Genomic DNA, 16829 nt, shown 5'->3' with positions numbered 1-16829 from the left:
GTTGATCCTATACTGGGACTCTGCTTTCTTCGGGATGGTGGGGTTAGATAAGGGCTTCAGCTAGTTCTGAAGCAGTGTCTCCTTCAGGACATTGTGCAACGGTACCGTGGAAGACTCTCTAGGTGGTGATGGATACTCGAGGACCTTGAGCATCTCAGTCCTCAGCTCATCCACAGTAACCACGGGGAAGGGAATGCTCACAGACACGTCCCTAACAAAGGAGGCAAAAGAAAGGCTCTCAGGTGGCGAAAGCTTCCTTTCCAGTGAAGGAGTGGGGTCAGAGGGAAGACCACAGGACTCCTTGGAAGAGAAATACCTGGGGTCCTCCTCCTCCCACCCCCACGAGGTCTCCTCCTCGGTGTACGACATGAGCTCCCTGACCTCAGTCCGAAACCGGGACCGTCTCGACTCAGAGGAACCAGGTCCTCGATGATGACATCGAGAGGTGGACTCCCACACCGGCGGGGACGAAGCTCCCTCCATCGACGTCAATGGAGAGTCCACCTGAGTGGCGGCCGAGACCGATGCCGCAAGCGGTACCGGTGTCAGCGACCGTATCACAGGGCCAGAGACAGCCGGCGCTTCCATCAATAGTGCCGAGGGCGCAAGCACCCCCGGCACCGGGAGAGACTGGCGCAGCAGCCCTTCCAGGATACCTGGAAGAATGGCCCGGAAGCGCTCGTCCAGTCTCAGGCTGAGGGGCCGGTGCAGGAGTCGGAGATAGAATCTGCATGGGGCCAGGAGGCGATACCGGACTGCCCGACGACTGACACCTCCTGGATGGAGAAGGAGCGGTCCTTCCGGCGTCGACGCTTCTCAGGAGCCGACTCCCTCGATGCCCCGGAGCTCCCGGTACTGTGAGAAGGGGGCAACCGATGACGATGCTTCTTAGCTTGTTTCTTGTGATGCACGTCACCGGCACTCCGCAGTACCAACGAGGAGGACGTGGAATCCACACGCCTCCTTGGGGTCGGGTCCGAAAAGACACAATTTGCACACTTTGGGGTTATGCTCAGGCCCGAGGCACTGAAGGCACCAAGCGTGGGTGTCGGAAAGCGAGATTGCCCGGCTGCACCGACCACACTTCTTGAAGCCGCTGGGAATCCTCAATGTCATCGATGGAAAAATCATGGCGGTGAGGTCAAAATCGTTGATGGTGGCGGCAAAAAGGGCCACAAAAAGGGAAGAACGTGGACGCACGGCCAAAATGGCTGCGATGGTGGTGAAAGAAAACTTAAGGCGACCAAAACTAAAACACTACAGGGAAACAATTTTTTTTAACTTTTTGAAAAAGAAAAAGAAGAAAAAGAAAGCGCGGACGGCGCCACTAAACAAAGAAACAGCGAACGAATCGCCAGACGGTTTCGAGGGCTGAGAGGAGAGGGATGCAATGCAGTCTCTCTTCACTGCGGAAAACGAAAAACCTGAGTAAAAGGTGGTAAATTTCTTTAATATTTAATATGTTTTCAGCAAAACGTCCAAAATTGGATTTAGACGTCATATTGAAAATGCTCCTCTATATCATTCTGGATATAATTGCTACACAAACAATAAGCAACATCAGATTATTTTTAGCATGCAACTCTAAACAAGCAGCACAATTAATTTTTTTCTTTCTTGTTTTTGGCCAAGGAGCTTCCCATTGCTGGTGTGCACTTCTGGCTCAGATGGCACAAATTTAATTTACATTTGTACCCCACACTTTCCCACTCATGCCAGGCTTAATGTGGCTTACGTGGGGCAATGGAGGGTTAAGTGACTTGCCCAGAGTCACAAGGAGAAGTGGGAATTGAACTCAGTTCCTTAGTTCCCCAGGACTAAAGTCCACCACCCTAACCACTAGGCCACTCCTCCACTCAAACTCCACAAAACTCCTACTGGGACTTTGGCACCCTAAGTCCTCAACTACAGCTATGTAAACTTCCTCCTTATTTTTAATCCTCTCCCCTCTCTTATTTAACCCAACCATCACAGCAACAATCCTTGACAAGGATCAGACCATGGCTCCATTAAGAATACAGTATGTATGCACCATGAGATTGGCAGTAGATGTAGCTATTGTACAATGGCTGATACTTTCTGCCTCTGAGATGATGTGATTAGTGCCTCTGAAGCACCCCCAGCCCCTGACTGCCCACACAGCAAGAATCAAGCCTGGGTTTCTTACACACTGCAAAAGAGCCTTCAGGCAGCCCATGAAAGGCTATGTGTGGGTGCAATAAAAGGTAAAGAAAAGAAAAGCAGAACATGTTATCTAGATGGAAAATATTTGAGCCAAAATGAGGCCCACCTGTCTTATTTCAATTTAGGACAGAGTTTGCACAAAACAGCAGCTGAAAAAATATCAAGGCTTCCTGATCTGAAAAAAAAGGCACGTGGAGAATACTTCTAGGTTTAATGTCAAATGAAAGGAAAGGAGACTGAAGGAGTGCAAACTAAAAGAGCAGAGGTGATGAAATAATTAATGGAAGAAAGAATAATTTAAAAAAAAGCAATGAGACGACATTGAATTCAGAGGAAGGTTGCAGAGAAATTATGGGGTTAACAGCTATTTTTACAGCTGTGAGGGTATTACCTACTAAAACACAAGATGATGCTGGGATCCAAAGCAGATTTTCCATCATAAAAAAAAGAGAGCAGTGTCTGAATATATTGATGAAACAAACTGCAATAAACTACTAATTACTGTACAAACACCCCAGAAGGCAGATGAATGTTCATATGCTGTGGGAGCATATGTCTCCGGGACTGATCCCATCGGATACTTCTTTATCCAAATATTGGAGAAAAATATTTCTCGAGAGAACTTTGAACTTTCCCTGCCTAAAATGATCAGATTTAAAAATCTGACCATGGAAGAAAAACTGGAACTTGAAACAGGTTACCAGGGAAAAAAAATAAATGGATGGCATGGGTAATCTATACTACTGGAAAAATAAACAAGTCTGACTATGTGGTGTGTGCTAAGGCAAGACCTTCCTTGGGGACCATACCCTTCAGATTGAGTCCTGATGATCATGAGAGATTGCAGTGCATGGTCCAGCTATATAACAGCAGTTATCAACCCAGTGAAACCTGCCTTATGTCACACCTTTTTCTCCCCATTAAAGGAAGAATTAGACCACCCACGGTAACATCATACCCAGGTAACTACACTTGCTTTTCTATAGAAGGACGAGGAAAGCGACAAAATCTGAAGCCACTACCAGACTCATATTGTGATCATCGGGTCATTTGGAAAACAGAACCCTAAATACCATCTCGACTGGTTCCAGAATCATGCTCAAGGAAGAGCTGATGTCTGGTGGATGTGTGGAGACCTCCTTCTCAGACCCCATCTTCCACAAGTGTGGCACGGGGAGTGTGCATTAGTACAAGTTGATAAGCTTTTTATATGTTACCTACCGGAACACTGGAACTACCAATATCAGTTCCACATAGAATGAAGAGGGCAATAACACCTGGCAGATCATTTGAGCCACATGTGTATATGACATCAGGGTGCCTCAAGGAGTACCCAATGAATTCAAGGCAAGGAACCAGGTTACTGCGGAATTTTGAGTCCTTCCTCTTCTGGCGGGTAACAATTAATAAAAACGTAGACTGGATTAACTGTACCTATTACAATTAACAGAGACTTGTCAACTACACTCGAAATGCCATAAAAGGAATCGCTGAACAAATTGATGTCACTTCAATGATGGCATGGCAGAATCGACTGGCACTGGACATGCTTCTGGTGGAAAAAGGCGGAGTCTGTCACAGCTCCCGATGGAAGTATCACCAAGGCGTTGGCTGGACTGACAGCCTTGTCAAGGGAACTGGCGGAAAATTCTGGCTTTAACGACCCAGTCACCAAATGGATGGAAGATTGCTTTGGGAATTGGAGTGGTCTGATTACTTCAGTATTGACCCATTGTTGCTGTGACTGCAGCCATACTGGTAACATGCGGATGCTGCTGCATTCCATGTATTTGCGGCCTACTCCAAAGACTAATTGATGCAACCCTAACTAAGACTATGTACCAGCATGAAGAGCCTGACGATGAAGATGACGATAGCCGGGCTTCTTCTAGAGACTACATAGCTTCCATTGGTATAATAATCTCAAGACTACATGAATCTCTAGAACTAAAAGAAAGAGTCTTGGAGAGGAGTCCATTTTTGACACTTGAGCAAGTTTATGTAGCAATGATAAACAGGAGGGAAATGTAGAGAAATTATGGGGTTAATCATTTCAACATATAACTTAGCTAGTGTAGAAAAGAAACAGCTTCTGACCTTGTGAGTACTGAATGTTTTTAGATAAAGTTCTGCCCAGCTAGTGAAAACCTCCTAACAGTCTAAAATTATAACATGTTCACTGCTTCATGCATAGCTGCACGTAGAAAGTGTAAAAAAAGGTATAGAAACACAGAAGGAATTGTATAAGTCAAACAACTTCATGAGGGTATGCTGGATTTGTCTCCTTGCAAGAAATAAACTGCTTTAGGCCTAATTGGTCTCATTGTATTCGTGAGTATTGTTAATAAAATTCTTTTAACAAAGGTAACGCCTTGGAAAGGGGAAAACCAAATCAACTATAGAGTAGGAAAAGTAAAACAAAAGACTGCATATGTAATAAAAGAAAAAAACAGGATGATGATTCTGTCTAGCTAGCTGAAGATTAACTTCAGAAGATAGTGATAGAGGTAATATGCTTCTCTAAACATCTTAAATAATCCTTTAAAATCTCTCCTCTCAAAGCAAGAAAAATCTTTTTGGCAAAGAGTCACATAGTTAACAGCTTCTCTCTGTGTTACTTCTCTATTTTCTTTCAGATAAAGGAAAAGGCAGATTATAGTGAGCCATTTGCTGTCAGCTTTGGAACAAAAACTACAAATAGCTTTTAGATTATGTTTAGAAATATTTACATGGAATGCATTCTGTTTGTCCTGCAGTGCTAAGTCTTCCTAACTACAGTGTCATGCTTGAAATCCTTTTCCAAGACCTTTCAGAACATAAATGGCTCAATACCAATGGTGCCACAAAAGATTTTCCCTGACTCTTAAAAATCTGTGATTGTTGCCTATGTTTTCTAGTAATGTGGTTATTCTGTTAAGCATACTGAACCATTGTTAATTAGTTCCACTGTCAGGCTGTTTCCTGATATTTCCTGCATGGCCTGGATGGAGGAAAAAACAAAAGTTTCCTTTAGAACTTGGTGGACTCTTATTTAGACCATTCTAGCAAACTTCAGTCATATTCTGGAGAAGCTACAGATTGTATAGCAAGGAGTTATACTTATTTATTTTTGATACTACTAGTGGATGTAGCACACCATCCAGCTCTTGCCTTGGTTAATATTACCAGAGTTGGCTTAAGCTGAAGACTTTAAATGACAACAGAAATACATAAGAGTCTATGGTCAGCTTGGACTGCAATTTGATTCCCAAATTATAAACAGTCTCTTTAAGGAATAACACATGATATCTGCTAATTAACATGTGTTAGATGAGAAAATTGTGCTTTATTTTTATCATTACCCATGTTAGTTTACTGCAACTCATGCTATGTAATAATGAAATGCAAAGCATGGAAATGCATGTGAATCACCTCATTATTGAGTACATTGAAAAATGCAGCTTTTGTTGAACTTCAGAAGCTGAGTTATTCATAGTAAAATAACACCAATTTTAATCTGGTGGCACATTGGACCATGTGCTCCTGGAGGCCAGAGATATTGTACACCCTGGGCCCGATATTCAGCCAGCAGTAGGCAGCACTTTTGCTGTCCGCCACCGGCATTAAACCCGTATATTTAATGCCGGGTCATTTCTGTCATTTAAAATCTGGGGGTTGTTTAACCGCTAAAAAGTTAACTGGTTATGCCAATATTCAGCACTAACTGGTTAATTTTCTAAAGGTTAAAGATAGGACAGCTATTTATGCACTAATATGTGACCACTAAACTTATCTTGTCATGCGCTGAATATCGGTGCCTAACTGGATAAGATAAGCAATATAGCCGGTTATGTGTTAGGTGCTAACTGGCAATATTCAGTGAAGATAACCGGTTATCTCCCGCTGACTATTAGTGGTTAGGCACCAATATGCTATTTAACCAGTTAGCAGCTGTATCTGGCTGGTTAAATAACCTTGAATATTGGGGGGAGGGGGTCTGTGCCCATCCTCCAAATTCTCTCAGCAAATTTCCTTCCTCCAATCCATCCCCAACAAACCCTGAAGCTCCCCTTCACACTGTGGAAAAGACCCTCCCAGGCCCCTCCTCTCTTTAAAAAATGAAGTCACACACACAGACCCCCAAAGATACCCCTGGAATTATAACCCCAGTCCCTGGTATCTAGCAAGTGTGCACAGAATGAGCCCTAGTTGCTGCTGTCCCCTAGGCTGTTGGGTTCAAAATAGCACTTGATGACTAGTAGCAGTAATCTCATGGTACTACTGCTTGTGGTGAAGCTGCTAAATGCAACACCCAAGCTGACATATATTGTAGGTTTGCAATATTGATGAAAGATCAGATTCCAATACAACTCTCAAAGATTTTAAGATCAGATGCAACATGTAAAGTAACTTCGAAACATTATCCAGCTTATTTTCGAAAGAGAAAGACGCCTGTATTTCGACCCATATCGGGAGATGGGTGTCTGTTTCCCGTGGGCACTCAAATCGGTATAATCAAAACCCGATTTTTGGCGTCCTCAACTGCAGTCCGTCACGGAGACAAACAAAGATCACGGGGCGTGTCGGAGGCGTGGTGAAGGCGGGACTGGGGCGTGGTTATCGGCTAAGGAGAGATGGGCGTCTTTAGCTGATAATCGAAACAAGAAGGGCATTTTTGACAAGAATTTGGTCCGCTTTATTTGGACCCTTTTTCTCAGGTCCAAGTCCCAAAAAAGTGCCCCAACTGACCAGATGACCACTGGAGGGAATCGGGGATGACCTCCTTGGACTCCCCCAGTGGTCACTAACCCCCTCCCACCAAAAAAAACCCACTTTACAAACTTTTTTTCCCAGCCTGTATGCCAGCCTCAAATGCCGTACCCACCTCCATGACAGCAGAATGGTTCTATCCTCTGACAGCCTTTCCCTGGTTCTGATGTGGGTCTCGGGTGAATGTGACACCTTTTCTGTTAAGGGCACTGCAGAGTCACATCAGCAATGCATTGTGGTGGGTGTAGGGTATTGGGCTCCGTGATTTCACTAGCTTGTGTTAAATGCTCACGATGTTGGTAGTTGGTAGGCTCTACTCCCATGGTGCTTTTCCCTCTGCTTACTGGGTCAGAGTGTGCCCTGTTTTGTTTCCAGTAGTCCATGAGGTAGTGGCCATTTGTGTAAGACACTTTTAGATCCCTTTCATGTGTTAGCCACATTACAGCACTTAGTTCTTACCTTGAATGTTGCTGAAAGAGGGCATTGTACACCATTCTGCCAGCTCGGACCTACTGCTAATCTCAGTACCAGCGAGACTCGTTGCCAGTGGGGCACAACCTCTGATCTGCAGTTAACTGTGAGTAAAGGTGCTTATTCAAATAAAGGACGTTTTCAGCAAGATTAGTCTTCAGGTGTGAACTGCTGTGCCAAGGTTATACACCAGCAACAAGTCCTGTCCCTGGAGCACTTTTATTGGGTACTGCAGTGCACTTCAGGCAGGTAGACCCAGGCCCATTCCCCCCCCCCCCCCCCACCCGTAACACTTGTGGTGGTAAATGGGAGGCCTCTAAAACCCCCTGTACTCACATGTAGTTGCCCCTTTCACCCCTAAGAGCTATGGTAGTGTTGTACATTTGTCCCTCCCACGACCAAATGGCTTGGATTGGGACGTTTCTGAGCTGGGCGTTTTTAGTTTCCATTATTGCAAAAAAAAAAAAAAACGCCCATCTCAGAAGGGACCAAATCCATGGCATTTGGTCCGTCCAAACCGTATGTTCCGCCTCTTCACATACCCGTTTTCTGACATAGACGCCCATGGAGATGAGCGTTCGCGTTCCATTATGCCCCTCCACAGGTTAACCAATGGAGGTCTTGGAAAACTGAAGAAGTATGTTCAAATCCCGTTCAAACACTAAGGACACAAACAATAGCATTTTGAGATAACTGTAAAGGGTCATAAGACACTGCTGGTAAAACTACATAAAGCACATTGCAATAATCCAAATAAGTTATATAAAAGCTTGTTTTGCAGTACAAAACTTAGATGCAGCTGTATCAGCTAAAGTTTTCATTTGGACAGGAACTACTCATGTCTGAGCCAGAATAAATACCATGCCATGTAGGTGCCATGTAGGTGAATCAGTCCTAGATGGTAGGTCCGTGGCTGTAGATGTGCTAACTTTTTAGTACACGCTAAAAACGTGTGCATGCTAATGCTAGAGACTACTACTACTAATAATAATAATGATAATTTCTATAGTGCTACTAGATGTCTACAACAATGTACACATCATATGTAGGTACTTTCTCTGTCCCTAGAGGTCTCACAATCTAAGTTTTTGTACCCAGGGCAACGGAGGATTAAGTAACTTGCCTAAGATCACAAGGCGCTGCAGTGGGAATTGAACCCAGAATGCCAGAATCAAAGCTTGTTGCACTAACCATTAGGCTAGTCCTCCACTCAGAAAGCTTGGCAGCGGTGGGATATGAACCCACACTTCCAAAGAGACTGGAGCCTTAATCAGGCACCTGGATGGTCTGACCGCTTTCCCATTGAGAAGAGGCCAAAAATCCTACAGAGCTAGGCAGAACACCAAGCAATTTATGGACCAGGATGCCTCCTGGATCAACCAGGTGCCTAGAACCTCCCAGCCCAGACAGTAATCTCCCCAACCCAGGACACTTGCATCCGTAGTGACCAGAACCCACTGCGGGGGATCTAGTGGGATCTAGAGTAACAGGAGAACTGGACTGTCCCACTAGGATAGAGGCAGAGGACAATGGAACTCCTACAAGGCTGATGCCCATCGGAATAACAGAGCCTGCCACAGAGGGCACATATGAGCCTTTGCCCAAGGAATTTCCTCCAGTATAGTGGCCACAGAGCCCAAGAGCTACAAGTAATCACAAACCATGGGCTCCGGGGTATCGTACAACTAGCACAACTGCGTTAGGAATTTCTCTGCCCATTCCGCCATAAGAAAAACCATCCCTCTGGCCATGTCAAAGCAGACCCTGAGATCTTTTAGGGACTGAGACAGGGTCAGATGGCTCTTGGGCCGATTCACTACCCAGCCCTTGGATTCCAGGGGGAAAATGACCTGCGAGGTACCAAACTGGCCTCTGAAGCCAAGTTGGCCCCAAAAATAAATTGTCCAGGCAATATCCTGATGCCGGAAGTGCACAGCCACCACCCCATCACCTTGAAAAAGTGAACAGCACCATAGCCAGGCCAAAAGGCAAAGTACGAAAATGAAAGTACCACCCCAACAGACAGAAGCACAGATACCTATTGTGATGATCTGCAATAAGGAAGTGGAGGTAGGCCTCCGTGATGTCCAGGGAAGTAACAAACTATCCTGGTCACACCAAGGCAATGACCGAGCGAAGCGTTTTCATCTGGAAGAGCTGGATTCGCAGACAAGCATCTGCCCCCTTTTGGTCCAGAATGGGATGAAAGGAACTGCCATTCTTCGGGACCATGAAATAGATGGAGTACCTGTCCAGGCCATGCTCTGCTGGTGGAACAGTTTCCACTACACCTGTATCGCAGAGATGCTGAAGGGTAAAGAGTGACAGCCTGGCACTTTTGAGCCAAGCCATAAGAGAGGTCGTGAAAGTGTCTGCAACTGGATGGGCAAATTCTACAGAGTACCCCTCTTGACCACCTCCAGAACCCACTGATCTGAGGTGATACTGACCCACTCGTTGTGGAACAAGGACAGCCTGCCAAGTGACTGCGGTCTCACCTGAGGGACCTGAGGATCCAGTTTGCTTGGGGCCTGGAAAGGACCCCTGCTTGGAGGACCTACTCTGCCTCCCTGCCTGGGCAGAAGGGCATCAAGTGGACCTGAAGCAGCCTGTCCCCTTGAGGTCGAGATTCACTATGCACCCATGCCATAGTTCAGAGAGAGAGAGAGAGAGAGAGAGAGATGTCTCCCCTTTATCCTTTACCAACTTCTCCAAGTCATCACCAAAGAGCAAGTGCCCCCCAAAGGGCAGCTGACTCAAAAGCTTCTTGGAAACCACATCTGCATCCAATGGTGAAGCCACAATCAATGGTGACCCATGACAACACCACTGAGGGGAGAAGCCAGATGGACCTGATCATAGAGGACGTCCATCCAAAACGGCCATCCCAGCTCCAAGACACAAGAACCAAGGATGTACACATCGGCAACCCAGACCAGAACCAGACTACAGAATTTGATGCCATGATGGGAATTTCAGAGCCCAGAATCTGTCTGACAGAACCACCAGTGGGGTAATTAAAGACTATAGTGATTCCTTGAGAAAATGTGTTAGCAGAGAGCATCAGATGCAGTATGAAGAGTGGCAAAAGAAAACAGATGATACTGCCAATAAATCAAAGAGTCCTAGCAATAAGATGTTGCATCATCATGGCAAACAGGCACTGGAGCCACTTGCCAAGTGGTGATTTATGACTAGTGATGATAATACTGCTTTGCAGTTTCCGTTAGGGGGCACTTTTGTCATAGATATGTTGATACCAGATAGCCTTGTCTGATTCAGGATGGCCGCAAACTAGTCCTGAGAGGATCATATTCACTTGGTGGAACAATATGGCCCATGAAGAGAATGCAAAAATAGAGCAGAACAATATACAGGAGTTAAGAGATACTGTTTATAACTTTGAAAAACAAATGCATCAAGGGTGCGTGGCTGCACAGTTCGATTTAGAGGTGCCATTGGTACTCACCACTTCACCTGCTTATAAGGATGAGGTGTGTATTTTGGCAGCAGGACTCTCTGTTCGTCCATCAGCCCAGCCTAAATATAGTCTTCCCCACTATATTTAGCTAGGACCATGGGTTCATGTGTTCAAAAGAACATTTCATTTTCATTTCTTACTATTTATATTCTGCTCTTACCCAGAGTGGAGAACAATATACACATAACAAAATACATCAATCACAAAAATATACAAACAAAAATACAATCAGATTTGTCATAGCATGGTGTCCTCATTATACTGAAATCATCTCTGAGCCTTTATCAAAAATGCTGTTTTAACAGTTTCTTAAACAGAACCAATTTCTTCTGCCTCCTTATAATGATAAAGAATTATTAGAGGATAATAGGGAAGCCATGGGTAAAGGTGGCCGCCCAATCGGTGTACTGATGAAGAGTCATGGCAAAGGAGCGCTCTTTCCCATCCCTTGATGGCATCGGATTACTGAAGGTAATTTAGTGACTCAGTTATAATCGGAGCAACGCAAGGGATCAGAAAAGTCATGGCTGTCAGATTTTGTGCTGGTAGAAAAAGACTGCACAGGAAAAGTATAGGAAGTTCCGGTCTGAGGAAAGAACTAAAGTTAGAAAGTTGGACGATAAAATCCAACAGCCTACTATATCATTGATGGGCCGATGGAACAGCGCGGAGCTTCTGATCAAACAGTGTTCTAAAAACAGCTCCGGAACAGCACAGGGCTATAACGACCCCATGATCAAAGCTAATAGCATGCACATTTATGTGCACTATTAGCTCTGATCATAGCGGTACTTCTCTGATCATAGGGGTACTTCAGGGGTACTTCTGCAGGATGATTGTGACAGGGCATGCGCCCAAGGCACAATCATCCCGCATAAGTTGTTTGACAGGTCTGGGCTGTTAAAAACCTGGATCTGTCAAACAGCAGAAGAGGTCTGACAGGTACGGGATTTTCTCCCGGATCTGTCAAACCTAAGCCCGCCCCCCTCACCGAAACACAAGACCTGGAGGTCCGATGGACTTTTGGGCCCCCCCCCCCCCAAAGTACAAAACCCCTGGTGGTCCAGTGGGACCACTAGCTTCCCACTCCCACCCCCACCCCCCACATCGCACAAAAACACCCTAGTGGTCCAGCGGGACCACTATCTTTCCCCCTCCACCCCCGGCGCCCTACCTTTCCATTGTGGTGGTAGTAGTTGGAGGGAGGGAGGGACTACCACTCCCTCCCTCTTCTTCGGGGGCCTTCACAAAATGGTGGCATCTCGCTCTCCCTGGAGTCACGTGAGATTGCTGCAGGAACTCATGGCAGACATTTTCTATAGTACAGACTGTGGAGGAGAATGGAGACTGCATGGCAGAAGCATATGAGGATCGCTTCTGCCCCAGCTGACCACTGGACCACCAGGGCTGTGTAAGGCAGGAGTGGAGAGGGCTATGTAAGGTGGGAGCAGGGAGTGGGAGCGGGTTTGAAAAGCATGCTGCATGAGGAAAAGGACAAGCTGTGTGGATGAGAGTGAGGGAAGGGGACAAGCTGAATGGATGAGAGGGAAAGAAGAGGAAAAGATGCATGGATAAGAGGGAGAGAGAAAAGGATAAGCTGCGTGGATGAGAGGAAGGAAAGGGGACAAGTTGCATGGATGAGAAGGAAAGAAGAGGACAAGCTGCATGGATAAGAGAGCGAGAGAGAAGAGGACAAGCTGCGTGGATGAGAGGGAAAGAAGAGGACAAGCAGCGTGAATGAGAGGAAGGGAAGGGGACAAGCTGCATGCATGAGAGGGAAAGAAGAGGACAAGCTGCATGGATAAGAAAGAGAGAGAAGAGGACAAGCTGCATGGATGAAAGGGATTGAAGGGGACAAGCTGTGTAGATGAGAGGGAAAGAACTTAAAGAAAAAGAGAGGGAGACCTGCCATATATGGAGGGAAAGGAAAAGGGAGAATTGCAGCATATAGAAGGGGATGGAAAGGGGGACATGTATGCTGCTCATGGATTGGAAGGAAAGAAAAGGGAGATATGCTGCTCATGGTTGTTTGTTTGTTTTTTCTGGAAATATATTGTTCATGGATATTTACTTTATTGGAAATATATATATTTTCTAAGTTTGTATTTAGCGGATTAAATAGTCAATCCACAAAAAGGAATGATGCACCTGGGAAACAAAAGTGTAATCCTTCCCCTGAGGGTTAAGGATCCGCAAAATGTACATCAAACTCCCTTCCACCATTAAACTCTGCAATGCTGATAAAACTCCATGGGATTTCAAGCAGGGCAACCTGTCCAAAACAGGATCCAGCACCTGGTTCAAATCACCAGCCAATATCACTGGAGTATCCCAAGCTCTAACACCAGGGTCTGCAATGATTGAAAAAAGGTAGAACTCCCCACCCACCTGTATAGGTGCATATATATTTACAATAGCAAGAGAAGTAATGCCCACTCTTAAGTTTTACATATACCCACCTACCATGTACATCCGCCCTTTGATCCTCCAATAATAGATTAGATGTGCAGTTTACCAAAATGACCACACTCCCTTTTTTAGACATTGCAGCTGCAAAACAGTGTGTTTTAACTCAGCCCACCTGCAACTTGCCAGACTCCCATCCATCTAAGTGTGTGTTGTTTCCTGAATCATACAAAGATTCACATTTTGTTGTTTAAGGTAACTGACCTTCATCAGAGCTGCATAAAAGAGTCCATACTGGGCACCAAGTTGCTTGAGCTGCAAGTGCATAAAGAGAAATTGCTTCCTGATTTGTGTACTGTGATGCTCAAAGTGCGGCAGAATCTTGATAGGCGCACCATTCCATTGTAAATTTGCCATTGACCTGACTTTTGCAAACATTTCCATAACTTGAACGTGCCGAAGAACCTTCAAATTAAAAGGTCTCACACATACATCATGCTTTGAGTGGCATGTCGGGATTCGATGAGCCCACTCCATCTCAAAGGGAAACTTGAAAGACAGCTGTAATAATTTTGGCAGAAACTCCTCTATAAAAGATACCGGGTGCGCTCCTTCAATACACTCCAGCAAACCCAGCACCAGTGGTACAGCTAGACCTGATATTTTGGCTGGGCCCAGAGCTAATATGGGTGGGCACTATATATATATATATATATCAAACTTACTACTACTATTTATCATTTCTATAGCGCTGCTAGACATACGCAGCACTGTACACTTGAACGTGAACAGACAGTCCCTGATCGACAGAGCTTACAATCTAAGTAGGACAGACAAACAGGACAAATAAGAGATAAGGGAATATTAAAGTGAGGATGATAAAATAAGGGTACTGAACAAACTTGATCAGATATGTCTACTATAATGGCAAATATGCCAACACACATAAAAGTATAATTACAGCAATGGCATATACTTTGCTTACGTCCAAGGCATGGATACCGGAATGTGGAGTTCCACAAGGATCACCCCTCTCACCAACTATTTTCAACCTAATGATGATCCCCCTAGCAAAACTCCTATCAAACCATAACCTCAATCCACATATATACGCTGATGATGTGACAATATATATCCCCTTCAAACATGACATCAAAGAAATCTCCAACGAAATCAATCAAAGCATACACATCATGAACACATGGGCAGACACATTCCGTCTGAAATTAAATGCAGAAAAAACTCAATGCCTGGTACTCACCTCCCAACACAACACCAACGAATTCAACGCGATAAACACACCAAACCTAAACCTTCCAATCTCAGAAACGCTAAAAATCCTTGGAGTCACTATCGACCGCCACATAACACTGGAAACCCACGCAAACAACACAACTAAGAAGATGTTCTACTGCATGTGGAAACTGAAAAGGATAAGACCACTCTTCCCAAGATTCGTCTTTCGTAACCTAGTGCAATCCCTCGTCCTCAGCCATCTGGATTACTGCAACTCATTATATGCAGGCGGCAAAGAGCAAACACTGAGGAAACTTCAAACAGCCCAGAACACAGCAGCCAGACTCATCTTCGGAAAACCAAAATATGAAAGGGCAACACCACTACGAGAGAAACTACACTGGCTTCCACTGAAGGAACGCATCACCTTCAAGGTATGCACACTAGTCCACAAGATCATCTACGGCGAAGCCCCAGCCTACATGTCCGAGTTGATTGACCTACCACCCAGAAATGCTAGGAGATCTTCCCGAACATACCTCAACCTCCATTTCCCTACTTTCAAGGGCGTGAAATACAAGACGCTACATGCGTCAACCTTTTCTCACACGAGCACGCAGCTTTGGAACTCACTGCCATGCAACTTAAGAGCGATCCACGAACAAGCATCCTTCCGCAGATTACTGAAGACCCACTTGTTTGAGTCAATCTACGGAAAAAACCAAAACACATAGAGTCTACACTCACTTACATCAATGCATCACACATCCACTCAAGATCTCTCATTCCCCCCAATTCCACATTACTCATACATATACTTACAGGAATAGGTAAACCATGTGCCTAAATGTCTTAACACTACCCTTAAACTTCCTATTATCTCCTCCCAAAGTCTCCCTGTTGATGTCCCATTGTGATATTCCTAATGATAATTTGATTATCATAACTTGTACAATGTAACCCATAACCAATTTGTATCAACTGTATTCTCTGTATTCATATCTTATTGTAAGCCACACTGAGCCCGCAAAGAGGTGGGAAAATGTGGGATACAAATGCAAACAATAAAAATAAATAAATATAACAAATATAAATGCCTGATTAAGCAAAACAGGAAGAAAACCTTTTAAGTCTTTTTCCCTTCCTTTGGCTCTACTTGCTTTCTCTCTATTCTGATGCTCACAAAATAAAATTGCCACAGTTTGGCACATATCCTTCAACTTTGCTTTATAAGAAACGTATATCAAAGGACAGAACGAATCACAGATGAAGAACAAACCAAAAAACTTTACAAAAAACTTTACTGAAAATGATCCAACATTACCACGTTTCGCCTGAAGGATTTGTCAGGGGCATTTGTAAAAAAAAAAAAGTTTAAAATAAAAACAAGAACAAAGCATCTCTTACTTATCAAATGTAGAAAGTACAGGTGTGGTTACATGCACTCAAAAAGTGTAACTATTTAAAAAGAACAGTGCAGTGCGCTTTAATACAAAAACAGTAAGTGCATAATATGGAATGCATATTGTGTTGTGGGACAAAACACATTTTTTACATATGTGTTTGGTGTAGTGAGACAAAGAAAAAAACCAAATACAGTTTAAATAAGGAGCACATGTCTAATAGGGATTGACAAAAGGTATATCATCTATAGTCAGCTCCATAGGCGTAGTTTGACTGTTTCATTTGGGGGGGGGGGGGGGGGGCAAAAAAAAAATGGGCGGAGCATATTACCATATCATTTGCATATATACATATGCAAATGGATATGCTAATATGGAGGAAGGAATTGAAATTTACAGGCAAAATATCACAGATGCACATTTCAAAAAGCTGACACATTTCAATTAATAAATTATGAATAAAATACTTTTATCTACCTTTGTTGTCTGATCATTTAGTTTTTCTATTCGCTTTGGTCCCAGTGTCTTCTGTTTTATGCAGTGTCTTCTTTCCAGTAGGCTTCCCTCTGCTCCCCACCCTCCCAGTCCCATCCATCTCTTGCTCCTTCCCTCTGCTCCCCACCCCTCCCAGTCCCATCCATCTTCTGTTCCTTCCCTCTGCTCACCATCCCTCCGTCCCATCCATCTTCTGCTCCTTCCCTCTGCTGTGCCTGACCTCTCCCAATCCCATCCATCTCCTGGTCCATCCCTCTGCTCCCTACCCCTCCCAGTCCCATCCATCTCTTTCTCCTTCCCTCTGCTCCCCACCCCTCCCAGTCCCATCCATCTTCTGTTCCTTCCCTCTGCTCACCATCCCTCCATCCCATCCATCTTCTGCTCCTTCCCTCTGCTGTGCCTGA

This window comes from Microcaecilia unicolor, chromosome 9 (genome assembly GCF_901765095.1).
Source record: "Microcaecilia unicolor chromosome 9, aMicUni1.1, whole genome shotgun sequence".
Classification (NCBI taxonomy): domain Eukaryota; kingdom Metazoa; phylum Chordata; class Amphibia; order Gymnophiona; family Siphonopidae; genus Microcaecilia; species Microcaecilia unicolor.
Note: the sequence above shows the minus strand (reverse complement) of the source record.